The sequence below is a fragment of the Haliotis rubra genome, unplaced genomic scaffold (genome assembly GCF_003918875.1).
Source record: "Haliotis rubra isolate DU_JTF1 unplaced genomic scaffold, ASM391887v1 Scf290, whole genome shotgun sequence".
NCBI lineage: Eukaryota > Metazoa > Mollusca > Gastropoda > Lepetellida > Haliotidae > Haliotis > Haliotis rubra.
This window is the reverse complement of record NW_025766958.1, coordinates 527,220-544,196: the sequence shown is the minus strand read 5'-3', so window position 1 is coordinate 544,196 and position 16,977 is coordinate 527,220. Positions and strand designations below refer to the sequence as shown.

General features: G+C 38.4%; 1 protein-coding gene across 1 annotated transcript in view; it reads right to left on the bottom strand.

Moving 5' to 3' along the window:
• Nucleotides 1-16,977, bottom strand: part of LOC124281917 (TBC1 domain family member 12-like) — an 87,736-nt gene that overhangs the window by 38,441 nt on the left and 32,318 nt on the right. The gene's annotated exons all lie outside the window — the stretch shown is intronic.

Below are 16,977 nucleotides of genomic sequence, written 5' to 3'. Positions count from 1 at the left end.
AGTAACATATTGGAGTAACATATAAGGTCACACTTTATATTTTAACAAATTTTTGGTAGGTAAAAATGCAATGATCAATAAATGTGTATGGGCTGATATGTTTAAAAGACTGACTGACTGACTGAGTTTGGTTTTACGCCGCTTTTAGCAATATTCCAGCTACATCAAGGCGGGGGACACCAGAAATGGGCTTCACACATTGTGCCCCTGTGGGGATTCGAACCCGGGTCTTCAGCGTGACGAGCCAACGCTGATATGTTTAAAAGAAGTAATTATGGATTATTACAGTGTTTACTATGTATATATAGTAACCCACACACATTTATAGACTAACGCTTAGACCCTGAATATGTATAATTTTGATAGTAACAAATAAACCCATATAAACTGAAAAGGAGCCCCAGTGAGTTGGGAGGTGGGGAAATCTAGACTTGCTTCATTTACGGTGAGTGAGTGAGTGAGTTTAGTTTTACGCCGCACTCAGCAATATTCCAGCTATATGGCGGCGGTCTGTAAATAATGGAGTCTGGACCAGACAATCCAGTGATCAACAGCATGGGCATCGATCTGTGCAATTGGGAGCTGATGACATGTGTCAACCAAGTCAGCGAGCCTGACCACCTGATCCCGTTAGTCGCCTCTTACGACAAGCATAGTCACCTTTTGTGGCAAGCATGGGTTGCTGAAGACCTATTCTACCCCGGATCTTCACGGGTCTTCATTTAGGGCTGTAGCATTGCAGGGAGGGCTAGGCAGTAGTGAGTGAGTGAGTGAGTATGGTTTTACGCCGCTTTTAGCAATATTCCAGCAATATCACGGCGGGGGACACCAGAAATGGCTAGGCAGTAGGGAAAATAATGTGGTTCAGGGATTGTGAGACAGAATAACATATTTACTGTATCAAGAGAATTATTCAAAATTGATGATGTAAATAATTAATGATTACTATTAATAATTACTTCAAATTGGTTTTTACAGTTGTCACTCAATGTTTTCTAATCCATCAAACATGTCTAAGACAGATATTGGTCAAATTAAAATTAAACATTTAAACTATTGAAGCTCCAGTTGGTCAGAAACAAACTGAAAACTTTATAATAAAAGTGTTGCCTCCTACTGTGAATGACCTTCAGTGTGTGTGATATCATACCCCTGTATGGCCTGTGATCACATTTACAATGTGCATGCTGTACACATGTGATCACCTTGAATGTGGGTCATTGTTTGTTTTTTCCTCTGAGCTCAGCTCACACATTTCCTTGAAGTATAATGAACTTAAATGAGGAGCATTGTGAATCTTTGTGAATATGATTAAATAACGGATAACAATCAGCTGAGTGTTTTATAACAGGAGATCCATGCAGTCTAACTGTTCATCACCTGACTTAGAATGTGTCAATCACATGACCGATGACTGACAGGTCAGAGCTTAATCACTTTGACCTACTTTTTGTCTTCAACAGATATGTCAAGCAGATCAAAATTAAATTTCGATTTTGAATGCATTATTATTGGCAAAAAACAGACAATCAGATCGCACTGAGAGAATAATGGTTATGATGAAAATAGCACTGGCAAGGATGAAGATAATAAGAAGAGATGCATGGCTCACTGCTTGTCAGCAATTGGTTCAAATTTCAAGATTCATCATCGGTCTTAAAAAGCAATCGATGATCAGTTTTTGTCCTTTCAACGGTTTGCAATATCAGTTTACATATTTTTGTACAATCGGCGAAAATCTGTTGAAAAGGAATCGCGTTAATAACAAAACAAAACATAATGGAAGCAATTTGAGAGACAAGAATGTTTTCATATCCTTCTACAACATACCAATTAATAAAAATAATGCTAGTCAATTTGTATTGCAATTTTCTATGCTCAGTATCATGCTCAAAGTGCAGCCAGGGAAGAAAGATAAAAAATCTGATACAAGAGAAAGATTTTGAGTAGATCTAAAGGTGGAACAGTTTGGAGAAGCAAAGCATTCATGGGGAAGACAGTTCCACTGGCATGACAAAGTGAAGGACAAGTTTCACTTTAGGTTCAAGAAAGAGATTTTTGCATTTTTTCTCGACTGAATGAGTAGGTGGGTAAATTTTATGCCACTTTCAACCATATTAGACCCATTATGTTGGCAATAAATATTCCCTGAAAAGTGATTGCTATATATATCACAGCTAATATAGGCCACTGCTAAAACCAATAAATAACCATTAAAATATATCTTTTGAAAACTATAACTCCCATATCACCACTATTTAAACCAGTTTCCACCAAGTCAACTGCCATAACCATTTACTAAATAACGGCTATCACTGAATAGATTCATATGAGTAACTCTGACAAGGCAAATTCCTTTTAAACTTGCAGCAATACAATGCGACCTAAATGTATCAAGTCTAGGTCCTGAATCTCCCAACTCGCTGGGGTTCCTTTTCAATTTAAATCGGTATATTTGCTACTCTCAAAATTATATATATTCAGGGACTAAGCATTAGTCTAGGCCTAAGCCTGAAGGAACCTGCACAACACACAAAGGAACACAGTCATCCCCCCAACCACTGTTGTGTCTACAGAGAATACAAACCAGACCACGTCCAATGAAGCTTTCCCAACATGAGTGACCGCTGGTCAATGCCATGATAAACACTAGTATGTGTCTGGACTAGGTAATTGACTTCAGGTGTCGGACAACCCTGACTGTGATTCTACTGAGAGGGAATTTCAAAGATGGCTGCTGTGGAGTTACTGGTCAGACTAATGAGATGTGTGATCAGGTGCTGCTCCACACGAGTGAGTGAGTGAGTGAGTAAACTCACTGAGTGAGTGAGTGAGGACAGTCACTCAGGGCACACTTACAACCATCTAATTCCCAATAACCTGTCCTTTAAAAATACAGTATACAACATACATTGTAAACCAAAAGTCAGTGTGTTCCTTAATCTGATTGGTTGAAAAACATGATCAAATGGTATTCGATTCCCAGAAATTCGCTGCGTATTAATACATATAAACATCGCTCACACCATTGTATTGTTACGTCCTCAGCTGTGATGACGTCATTAAAATCATATTGTGACGTCAAGTCTGAATGACGTCACAAATGAACAGTTCCAGATGCTAACATAGGAGGCAGCCGAAACGGCCGGCTGATGACATTTCACTGCTGTACCCATACTCGGTGTCAATGAGTGCAGACACAAATACATGTGTAGACCTTTTGGTTTACTTTTGTGCTTACAATGTCCATAAACATCATGTGTTGGCCAATTTCCGGGTGTTATTGAGTATTTGAAGCACGGGAATATTTCATTTGAATGGCCAATTTCCGGGTGTTATTGAGTATTTGAAGCACGGGAATATTTCATTTGAAACCTCCGGCTGACGCCGTCGGTTCAAAATGAATTCACATGCTTCAAATATTCAATAACACCCGGAAATTGGCCAACACATGATGTTTATGTAGAGGGTAATGTCCTCTCCATTCCTTACAAATAATGGAACCGAGGCCCCGGAGGGGCCGAGGCACATTATTTTTAAGGAATGGAGAGTTACGAGGATATTACCCTACTTAAATTACATTCGAAGTATTGGGAATATTTCTGTTATCAAAATTAAATATCAAATTGACAAAATGAAGGTTTTATTTTGAAACTGGTACACATCGCTCCATTCCTGAAAAGTAATGGAGCGAACAGACAATGGAATGACTTCACAAATGTAATTTAACTCCTAAGTATACAGACCTACTCCAGATGAATAGACAATAGTTCTTGTCATGAAATGTTGAATTCAGTGTGTGACTTAAGCTCTAGTTCCACACTCGACTCTTGTAAAATTATGTTTGGACTTACTAGCTAAGCAAGTAATCGCCTCATAACATTAAAATCTTAAAAAGCCTGGTTACATCCATTTTAGTGCTCTTAGACACAGGTTTTTTGCACAGGCTGATTTATGTGTGAGTGAGTGAAAGACAGCAGAATGTAATCCTGCTGGAAGCAACAACAGCAATATCTCACACCACAATGAGACTTTGCTTACAGATTATACCAAAGGGAATTGAACCAAGGCTGTTTGAGAAGCACATCCGCTCACTGTCTCAAAATAGAAACAAACAGCTGTGATATATTTTCGTGCATAGTTTTAACATTCAGAAAGGTTTCTTCTTCCCGAACATGCTCAAAAACATCTTTCATACATGTTCTATTGATGACAGAAACCTAGGTTCCGATTATTAATTATACATTTTCCTGTTTCTTTTTCCGATTTCAACCCCCCTCTGCCAACCGCTCAAATTTAAAAAAAAAAATTGAATGAGGTTTTATAATCAAAGCTGAAAAAGCAGAGCTAGCTCACTAGATTAGTCTCTCACTAGATCTGATCAGTAAATTCCGGCTGAAACATGTAAACAACTGTGCCTCTCTGACATTTTTTCTTCAGCCATTACTACCAACACCCTTCTCCATACACTTTCACCAAAATCAGACTCCCCATTCTTATTTCCATGAATCTAGACCCTCCTACCTTATCAAAACAATCACGAGTATAATGTGTGTGGTTCCTACATACTGCATTCCAACAACTATACACAACACCCCAGTCATTCAACACACAGCCCACTTACCAACAAGGGACCATCTCAATACACATTTCTCTGATTTATTCCCCACAAAATTTCAAACCAATCTGCCATTATTCCCCAAACAAGATAATGACATGGATAGAATTTATTTCATATTTTTTCAGATCTCAAACCCTCCCTTGTCACACCCTGATTGTAATGTGTTCTGACATTCCTGAAGGCTTTATAAAGTTATATACTGATAAGTTTTGTCCTATCAGCATGTTGCTATCTGCTCTCAGCTCGCATTACCTGAGCAGTTGTGAGGTAATCGTTATCTAAGGTTGTAAATTAGGCAGTTTTCTGAAGTGTTTATTTACTTGAGGAATTTGGGTTCACCATTTACTTGAAGTGTGATGGACCGGTATGCTGTTTATTTTTACATTCTCAAAGATCAAGGTACACATTGAACCCGTTATACAAGTTAGCCAGCATAATACATGGAAACATAAACAACTGACAGACAAGAATGTATTTCAGGATCAATAGCCAGCACATTTTACACAATATCAAACTCAACAAGTCCTATTAACAGTCTATTTTAACACCTTTTTCTTAATTTACTCATAAAATTGTTATAAACACATTCAATAAATATACACCCTAAGGCTTTTTCACACTTTATCCAAACTTGGAATGCGTTAAGTTTCCTTTTACACCTATATTTTATGCTTGTCTCCAATGTTACTTATAAAGATTTGACGCAGATGTCTGATCCAGTATGAGTAATAGACAATATTGCAAAATGGAACTGAGAAAAGGTGTTAAAGACAGGTCGGGGAAATGGGATCTAAGATCATGACAAGTCTTACTCACTCACAGGGGTGGTGGGGTAGCCTAGTGGTTAAAGTGTTCGCTCGTCAAGCCGAATACCCGGGTTCAATTCCCCACATGGGTACAATGTGTGAAGCCCATTTCTGGTGTCCCCCTCTGTGATATTGCTGGAATATTGCTAAAAGCGGTGTAAAACCCAACTCACTCACTCACAGCTCTCCACTGTAACAGCATTTTTGGGGCAAGACAAATTTCTATTTCATTTCAGCTATTATATAAATGGTGTATTGAGAATGTTGGACCAAAGTTTTTCCGTAAGTCTGCAATCTCAAACCAATGTGATGAAAACAACAAAACCAAATGTACTCATGGAAAGAGTAAGAAAGTCAGAAACTTTATCAAAGTTCACTTAAGACATACTTAGACACATAATATCACTACACTTGTGGTTTAAGGGCAAATTAAAGGATTCTTGTAATGTCCACATCTACACTTTAGGCAGTGATGTGAACCTGAGTTTAACAAAAGTATCATGCTGACAAGGAGCAAACAAACATTTTCCTGGACCATTCAAGGGGGATAACTCAATGGCAAGTTGCCATAGCTGAACAACACTATTCTCAAGTTGTCAACCATTCAAGGGGGATAACTCCATGGCAAGTTACCACAGCTGAACACAAACTATTCTCACGTTGTCAACCAGTCAAGGGGGATAACTCTATGGCAAGTTCTCCAGCCATCCAATACAGTGATAGGATAAGTGTGGTTTTACAAACAAACATCACATATATTGCAATTGCAACAGTTTCCAGACCTTCAGATCAATACCACAGCACTGACAGCATAGTCAGTAAACAGAACCAGGCCATTACTTTATTCAGCTGTAAACGTAATGTGCCGCCATGATTTCAATTACCTTCACACAACAAAAACTCTCCTGATAGAAGTTAAATCAATACGTGGATGGTGGACGAGACACAATATACCTCTGTTCAGCAGGGATGAAAACATATGCTTACACCGGCGAAACCAATGGATTCAAGAAGACATAACAATTTGATAGTTTACAGCAGGACCATCTCCAATCATGAGCCCGCAAAATTATCTGGCCCCTCTGCTTCTGACCCTCACAGGAAAGATAAACACGTACATGGTTGTTCTGGAGATCAAGAAGAACTGATTGGATATCAGTTTCAAGTATTGTGGTGCTCCAACCAGACGCCTGCCTTACAATCTGCATCCATTACATACAATTACGAAAACAACGAAGGAGTACAGAATCAGGAGCCGAGAACATGTGGCATGAAAGCCTGAAATGTGTTTCAAGGACACAGAGACAACTTCTTTAAAGGACTGACTAAATCTTGGACTATGTAAATGATGATTGATTGATTGATTGTTGTTTAATGCTGCACTCAGCAATATTCCAGCTATATGGGGCAATCTGTAAATAATTGAGTCTGGACCAGATAATCCAGTGATGAACAGCATGGGCATCTTCTACGCTGATGGGATATGATGACATGTGCCAACCAAGACCAAGTCTGACCACCTGACCCCGTTAGTCGCCTCTTACGACAAGCATGGGTTTACTGAAGACCAATTCTAACCCAGATTTTGTCAAGATGAAAAAAAGACACTATGCACAATGAAAATTTAGGGGACAAAATATGAAAGGACAAACAGTTCTTATAATGAACACAGAAAAATCTGAAAACAAGTTCTAGATCCTCAACTTGTAGGCAGGTTCTATGCCCTACACTGATCAGTAGCCTCCATCTGAAGATAACAACTGAACAAACCGCATAGAATTCAAGTGACTGAGTTTGGTTTTACGCCGCTTTTAGCAATATTCCAGCAACATCACTGCGGGGGACACCAGAAATGGGCTTCACACATTGTACCCATGTGGGGATTCGAACCCGGGTCTTCGGCGTGCAGAACCAATGCTTTAACCACTAGGCTACCCCACCGCCCCCATAGAATTCAAAACAACACAAGGAGATCAGCCATCTGAAGATAAGATCTGGATCACAAATCTGAAGACAAGCTCCAGACCCTCTTCTTGTAGGCAACGACTTTGCCCTACATAGATCCACAGCTTCCATCTGAAGACAACACCTGAACAAAACCGCATAGATTAAAACCAGAATTCAACCCAACACAAGGAGACCCTGAATCAAATCGAATGTCCTCAGGGCCAGCAGACATCAACGCCAAAGGAACCTGTCTTCATTTTCTCCTGCCTCAACCTCCCTTCTTGCCACAGCATCAATACCGGACGAAAATCCAATGCCATAATTTCCATTTATATTACAAAACTGACACATTTTGGTGCTCTGGGTACCAGGGGTTAAATAAGCCATAGAGCTCACGTCTGGTGCAATGTAATCGTCATCAAGACAGGGACTTCCTGGGCTAAGTGCCAGAACACTCTCTTGATAATAGGCAACATGGCATGCAGCTCATTCCATACACAGTTCTTAACAGTAAGAGTAAATTTTGCAACAAAAAGATCAATATCTTTCAATCAAACCTAACTTTTAAAGGTTAAAGTATCTTTTTTCTACTTTTTGACCTATAAAAGATATATATCTGCCAAAGCTGAAAGCTTTTTGCAAAAGTTGTTCTCATTTTTGTTTAGAAAGAGTTACAGCATGCCCAAAGGGCAGACATTGTTCCCGCTCTGCTAATTACCAATGAGTTTTTTCAAGTTCTCTTGAAGGGCTGTAACAGTAGATCTAGGGAGTATGTAACACATTTTATTTCTCTGCATACCCAACAGCTGCTATCCTGCAATCATTGTGTAATAAGTCTCAAAACACTTTTAGCAGAGACTCTAAAACATCCACTTGAAATCTGAATTTAAGCCAATTGACTATTCCATTAACTTTTTCACATGCACAGTGTGCGAAATAGTTTCCAAATTGTGCTCGCCAGTCGGGTCACCTATGCCTGAAAGTCACTAGCCCACAAAACAATTCACTAGCCCGAAATTTGAATGTAGACACGGATTTCATCATTAAGCTGATAATATGATGAACATTTTAATCAGGCCATAATCTTGCATGATGAAAAAGTGTGTTATAACTTAACAAGTTGGGAGAGTGTGATATATTTATAAAATGACCCCATGAAAATTCACTAGCCAGCCGGGCCAGTAACTGCGAAGATTTACGGGCCCGACTAGATTTTTACTAGCCACAGGCTAGCGGGCCAGTGGATATTTTGAACACTGCATGCACATGATCTATTTGAAAACACATTGGCATTTGACTATACTTATTTAAGTTTCACTTATCAAACATATTTGAATGTGCTATATCTACTAATGGAACAGTTGAACCATAAGTAGGGCTGTGCAATATAACCGGTTTACCTGTGTAACAGGCCAAACTTTCCCCCTTGCCAAATCCGGGGAAACTTTGGCCTAGGCCAAACTTTCCCCACTCTTGAATCAACTTTAAAGGCTACTTGTTTCAAACCCTTGTTCTTATATCAAAAGGGTGAGATTCTGGCCGAGCTAGGCTATTTCTTCCCAAACCTTGTTTTCATGTTCATATTCATCTTGAAAAAGTCAGAAATGAAAACAAGACATAGCTATTCACATGAACACATTGATAAGATATTCATATTGATGTCAAGTTCCATTAACAATTTACAGGTCATCTTCATCTTCATATATAACATGTACATGGTTCACATTTTGTTTCAATATCCTTATATCAGGTGACATGAAAACGATATGTATTGCGATATGCTGATTGAAAACCGGTATTTTGTCAGGCATTCGGAAAACTTTGTAACACTCGGAAATCTTTGGACATTTCCGTTTTTCACACCGGAAGTCAAGTTAAGTTCGGTTTGAAGTTGTGTTCTTAATTTTTGCTCAAGTGTTTCACAATATTTTCAATCTGAATGTTTCAAATATTTACTCATTAATGATCTCTGATATGTCCTGACCAGGTCAAGTTGCTGTCTAACATCTCAGGGCTTTTTCTGAGAATGGAGAAACTAGTTCAAACTAGTAACCAGTGTTGATGTTAAATTGTTCTCTTCCTTGTTTCATGTGTGCCAAATATTATTTACATTTTTATTTTGTCATGATTAAAAGTTTTTATTTAAGCTTAATCAAGCATAGTGATTTTGTTGTGTTTTTGCTTTATAAATCAAGCATTTATATAAACTCGACTATAAGTAGTTTTTTGTTTTAAAAAACTTCTTGAAATATATTGCAATACATATCGCAATATATGCTTTCACATCGCAATATGAAAATTATCTGCAATACACACCCCCAACCATAAGTCACCAATACTTATTTCAAGGATTTATAACGCTGTTTGTTTTTGTTGGGTTTTTTAAAAATAGTTTTTTTCTTCTGTTTCATTATTTTGTTTTTTGCAAGGGGTGTGGTCAGGGTAGGAGTTGATGGATGTATATATAAGAATTCTGAAATTCATCCTAATTTCACAAAGTGAGGTGAAATAATGTGTTACTGAGTTGTCTATCCTGGTAGTCATTACGAAAAGACATTTTGTGATAAACTATTCTGAGACTGTCATGTGCCATCTCCTTGAACATCGGCCTGCTTCCAATGTCAAGCATGTTTCTAGATACTTCACACCAAACATTATCGAACAAATTGTCCTTCAATCCATCTGCCGCAAGGAAACTCAAAATTCTTCAAACTGTTCCTCAGAGCGACAGTTACACAACACCCATACTGTATTCCCAGGTAAGTATCACAAGGAACCAAATTGACAAATAAAATTCAGGTTAGTATAGCATCCGCTGACTTCTCATCAACCACCATACCAAACAAATGACTAAAAATCAAACAAATTAAAGGAAGAAGAAAACAAAAATGTCAAATCAGTACAGACTACAGGACCCATGCCACAGAGTGAGTGAGTGAGTGAGTGAGCAAGTGAGTGAGAGTGATATGTGAGTGGATATGGTTTTACACCGCTTTTAGCAAAATTGCAGCAATATCACAGCGGGTGGACACCAGAAATGGGCTTCACATATTGTGACCATGTGGGGAATCGAACCCAAATCTTCGGCGTGACATTGAGGACGCTTAAACCACTGGGCCACCCCACTGCCCAGCCACAGAGTGACCTCAATGCTACAACTATCATAAACCTATGTATGATCATCTCAGCACTAAGACTGCTATGCGGAACAGGGCCAAGATCCACACATCAAAACAAGAAAAGTCATTAGTCACAAAACTAATTCCAATCCGACCCCACCCAACAAGCCGTCCCCACCCTGTAATTCAGGCTGTCCAATATCTCAGGTATTGATCCTACCTGCCTCTGCAGCCATAAAGCATGTTATATAAGCCGGTTCTACCAGTTGTCTCTACCAGCAGGCTCTATCGCTCGGCTCTATCGGTCGACAGAGTGAGGTGAACTGTACATGGATTCAGTTTCCTCTTATAACTTTATTAATACATGTTATGCTCTTTAATGATTCGGAACTGATACAATATCCCTATGAAAAGGACAATTTTCATTTCCTGGCCGACAAAATAAAGGTTGTGAAACATTAAAGGAAGGGGTGTAATCCGTCATATCCGTCTTTTAGGATGGTAAGGGTGTGAGTGAGATACTGTAATTTTTGTATTTGTAGTTTTCCAGCTATATTATTGTGGTCTGTAAATAATCGAGTCTGGACCAGACAATCCAGTGATTGACATCATGAGCATCTATTAACACGGTGACATTTGTATCCCAATACACGAGCTTGAACACCTGATCCTGACAGTCGCCTCTTACAACAAGCATGGGTTGCTGAAGATCTATTCTAACCTGGATCTTCATGCACGCTGAGATACTATGACTAACAAATCCATAGACTTTCACAAAATTGGACTTAAAATATCACTAGTTATATTGGATATACTTAAAAAGAGTATAAAAATAAACATTTCTTCACCTACATTCAATTCGACAGCCTAAATGCAAAATTCTTGTAAGCAATATGTGTCTTCCCATTGCTCAGACACAAAATGACGAAGAATGTATCCCAGTCTAAAATGGAAGCAAAAGACCTTTACAGAGTGTTGTTACTGACAAGTCTATTACTGGTGGCCTCAACTACCGGCTTGTCATTACACTCAAGCATTCATTGTCGTTACATGGTCATTATCTGTCTCCCACGCAGCACACAAAATGTTCTATATGCAGCCATAACAATGATAGCTTGATGAACCTGACAAGCAAATTATATAAGTGAAGACACTGATTGAACTTGAAGGCCACCAGCAATAGCTGAGGACAGATATCTTGGTTGCCAACACCTACATTGTCTTTTATGCCTTGCTTTGACATAATGACACATTCTAAACACTGATGTTTTTATCAGGTGAAATAAACCATATTTTCTTGCATATTGTGCACACCTTTTTCCGCAAAAAATACAGCTGTGTATATTTATGGTAGACACCATAATGCATTTGTATATTTTTTCCCAGTATTTGTGAAATATTTGAGCTTTTCATGTTCCTTGTGAAACATTTACGCAGGTTAAACTTGGATCATTTAGCTCGTAATTTAAGGATCCAATAAACAAAGCTGTTTCGGTTCTGTTACAAAACCATGCATGATTCATATAAAGGTCATTGTTGCTACATACATCCTGATTCCAAACAATAGAGTCAGTTAGTCAGCCAGGATACAAGACAATCGCCATCATATATCTCCAAGCACTTCAGGATACAGTTGACAATATGATAGCGTCATTATTGTGCAGGGATTGAGAAATTGGATTAGTCTTAGTCAGCACTTTTTCTGCTGCATCAGCATTCGTGATGGTGTGGTTAGTTCAGTGGATAATGAAGCAGTGGATGTACAGCAACTAGTTATCAGGAAGTGCTGTGGTGACTACTTTGCAATGTCACACAAGAAAGTTGGTTTTAACAGTTATTAAGCAACAATCACCACTGTTGTCTCCACCACCTTCTGAATAACAGCTGGGTATGATGACAAACTGCATCACAGGGGGCTAGATGATACAGATAAAAATATAATACCACAATTCATCATCATCTTCTTCATCATCATCATCATCATCATTGTTGTCGTCAACATCATCAACAGTCCTATTATCATAAGGTAAATAATGATATAAGCAACTGTCACTGGAGTATTCAATACTATTTTGCAGGATGTTTTTTTCAATTTGATAAAGGGCATCAACAATAAGGAAGTATTTTCTGGTATGTGACGTCAAACTACATCAGCTGTTTCACATATGTAGTTGGTCTTTCAGTTAATCATCATCATCATCATCATCATCACATCAGCAGCAGCAGCAGCAGCTATATGAGAGCGCTTCTGTCAGAGACTCCTCATGAAAAACATGATCATCAGAATATGAAACTCAGCGCCAACGTTCTATAATGGCAAGGCTGACTCTGTGACAAATCTGAGGCTAACAACCAACCAGTAGTCACAGCTCCTTGTTCAATAATCATAACAACAAAATTCATTTCTCAGTCTACTCTCTAACAAAAACCCCAATAAATCTCCGTCCATCATTACAACATAGAGGTTGCTTATTCTTTAAATTAATAAGGCTGCAGGTTTCATCAGTTCCTACAATGGCAAAGACTAACAGTCTCAATGTGGCACCTCTGAAGTCATACAAGACCATAATACTGTCATCAAGGAAGACTCCTTGCTTTCTGCACAGGTTGATTGCCTTCTGATCGACAATTACGGAGGCAGTTCCTTGCCAACTGAGCAGGTTCAGATCATTGAAGCAGTTTCTTCACGTTTTATATCCTCATTATATTAGTGTTGTGCTGGATTTATGATCAAACAGAATATAATACAACTTGTATCACATCTTAAAATGTTACACTCCACTCTTCATATTTCTTCCAACAAGCAGCTTTGTAATAAAGCCAAATTACTCATTTTTTTCTTATTATTCTTATTATGTATTAGGAAGTGAGTCAGCTGGAGTCTTAAAGTCCTTGAAGAACTAAAATATGGTTGCGACTATGTCATATATTTTAGTTGAGCTGAAACAAATCTTCCGAAACTAAAAACACATGTTCAAAAGTCTAATATGCATAAAAGATCTAAAGACCAGACACTTGTATCTACACAGTAACTACTTCCAGCTTGCTTTTTTTTTTCTCAATATTCGACCCAACAAGAAAGCTTCCATCACGTAAACATATTCTTGAGTATGTTTGGTAAAAGTTTAGATGAGATTCATAATAAAGAGATAGTTAATTACTGTTTGCATGTTTGAGCAATAGCTGTTTGATGTTGAATGAGTTTAGGTTTACGCCGCTTTTAGCAATATTCCAGCAATATTAAGGCGGAGGACACCAGAAATGGGCTTCACAAATTGACCCATGTGGGAAATCCAACCCGGGTCTTTGGTATGACGAGTGAAAGCTTTAACCACTAGGCTACCCAACCACCTGATGTTGAGAGGAACTGCAAATGAATCTGACGCTTGAAGACTAGGGCGGGTGAGTAACTGGGCTAATCATCCACAGATTCTTATAACCTGCTTTCTGAAAATTATACATGAACCTAGTTTTTAAAATTGAGCATGAAAGTCATTTGTCCTTCATCCACTTAAGCTTTCAAAAGCTTGAGGGTCCACAGAATCAAAACCTATTGAAGTCAAAACAATAACATTCATGAAAAACCAAAAATAACATGAAAAGGACAAATCCATCAGTATGACTGCCATCACTGTCTCCTCTGAACCTTCACCCCTATAGGGGCGGTGGGGTAGCCTAGTGGTCAAAGCGTTCGCTCGTCACGCTGAAGACCCGGGTTCGATTCCCCACATGGGTACAATGTGTGAAGCCCATTTCTGGTGTCCCCCGCCGTGATGTTGCTGGAATATTGCTAAAAGCGGCGTAAAACTAAACTCACTCATTCATCCCTATATACTAACATCATATCTGGCTAAAGAGTGAGTGAGTGAGTTTTACCCTGGCTAAAGAGGTCTGTCCAGTAACGGGATGGAATCTTACAAACCAGTGGGTGATAGCATCACAACTCAAGTTCATATTTCCATACGGTTACCCATCCAGATATATTCATGTACCTGGAAGATGGCTATTCATTCATAACAGTAAATGCTACCTTTTCAATCGTTTCACTCAGCAGAATCAACCAAACTGCAGAGAATGAACTCTTGATAGATTAACTCTCTTATGATCAGCAAAGGTTATTTGGAACCTACTTTAACAGAGATTCCCCAGAAGTGTTTTTTCTTGCACCAAGCATGGGTCATTGTGAAGTGTTGAATTATTCAATGTATCAACATAATAATTATATTTCTCCATTGATAAATCAATACTTGAGCGATTAATCAATCAATGCCCACTGACAAGACAACCGATAGAATAGTTCTGCTGTGGACACACAAAGCAGCATCAATGGTCTTCTGGTCCTCATGTGTACAGTTAGAGTTCTCTCCCCTTACACCTGCCAATCATCTGTTCACTATCAGCTGACCAGTAGCTTTAGAGAGTGTTTATCTATCGACATATTTAGCTGGACTGTTGGCACGGTTAAGCACATACAAATCAACACAAGAAACATTATTGACGGAGTGACCTATTTGAATCAATGATTTACACATCATCTCCCATCTTATCATGTATAGGCACATTTCAGTCAGGTTATTTCTTAACACAGTGTTTGTTGCTACATCAGAAAACCGTAATTACGAATGGACACAAGAGAAATCAGTCTGAAACCTCTTTGAAAGTTCATTTTGAGCATATGAGGCATACTATTAGCACATGTAAGATGCTCATTAATATCACAGGATTAATGCATCAGACATGAAAACTCCATTAGGAGATCTGTTTTCAAGAAACTAATCAATAATGTTACCTTTTAAACACATTTGAAACTTCTCAAGCAATCACAACACTGAGATTTGGTAGTAATAATGTCAAACAAGAAAGAGTAAACAGAAAAAGGCTGAAAATAACCCAGGTCATCACTGGAAGGACACTCAAAGGAGGTCAAACTCAGCAGACGTAAACTATTCAGCACAATTCAGAGTCACTATACAAGTCCTTTGGGAATCAGCAAACAGTATTTGCTCACACAAGACGAATGTATGCAACTTTTATGTACTGACATGAAAGCTAGGGACCATCTCACAAAAAGACTGTCTTCTATCTATGCCACAACATATTGATATTCTACCAGGACATTTTAGATTCCTGAATTCTGACTGGTCTACAATAACGTAAGTTGGATCACTTGGCTTTATGTGGTTTTATGCATCCCTCGTTAGGTTTTATTCCATGAGCCGGTGAGGACTGGGTAAATGACATTGTAAAAGAATTTAAACAAATTGGAAATTGATAGAAAATATCTGTTGAGCTGCGGTTAACTTGTGTTATGTCACAACTTTCATCGATGGTCTAGCAGCATGCACCTTTTGCTTCACAACAGGGCGAAAGGGATTTCTTCTCCCACTCAGAAATCCATGTGAAGTATGTTTCATTCAGATGAACGTAAGGGATTTATCCCTCTAATACAAATTTAAAGTATTTCATCAATATATCACGTAAACTAATCAGACCTCAACATTCATGGAAGTAAGATAAAATTCTGTAGGACAAAGATTTAGCTGATCTTGTATCACCCAAGATGAAACAAAGTAATTCAGAGCATATCTTTCTCAAACAAAAATGCTGAAACTGCCTTTGAGAGGCTCCCCTGTGCATGTCAAGTGTATAATCAACTGTAGCAAGAGCAACTTGGCAAGGATAAACATGACTTCCATGACAGCTAAACTAAATATACATCAAATGCATTTCAGAACAATACAATAAGAATATTCATATCTTGTATGACATCTAACAACATAGCCTGTCAAGAGTACAACAAGTCTTCACAATGTGACATTTAAAAAGACAATAATTAAACATAACCTTGATGTATGTATTACTCTGAATTGTGAACAGCAGCACTTGGATGATAAACAGCATCAATACAGTCTGGTACAAAAACATGTTTCACAGAAATGGAAGCTCGACATCACTTTGACTTTCCTTACAAATAACACTTAAACACGACACACCTTAAGTCAATGACGCACCTGGACTCAAAACAGCAGTGAACCTAATCATATCATCAACACAATCAGATAAACAAGTACCTCTTCAGATACAAAGTTTGCTTGTTTGTTGTTAAATGCCACACTCAGCAATATTCTAGCTATATGGAAACAGTCTGTAATAATCCATAATCCAGTCTGGACCAGACAATCCAGTGATGAACAGCATGAGCATCGATCTACACAATTGGGATACGATGACATGTGTCAACCAAATCAGCGAGCCTGACCACCAGATCCTGTCAGTAGCCTCTTACAACAGGCAAGGGTTGCTTAGACCAGTTCTAACGAAGATCTTCATGGGTTCAGATAAAAAAGAAATAAATGCAATATATGTTAATGGTTTAGTTGCTTGCTTGAGTAAGCCCGAAGTGAAGAATTATCGATACAGCTCACTGAGTTTGATGAACAGAGTACAATCTTTCCTACAACCAAATCATATCCCAAAAGTTTTC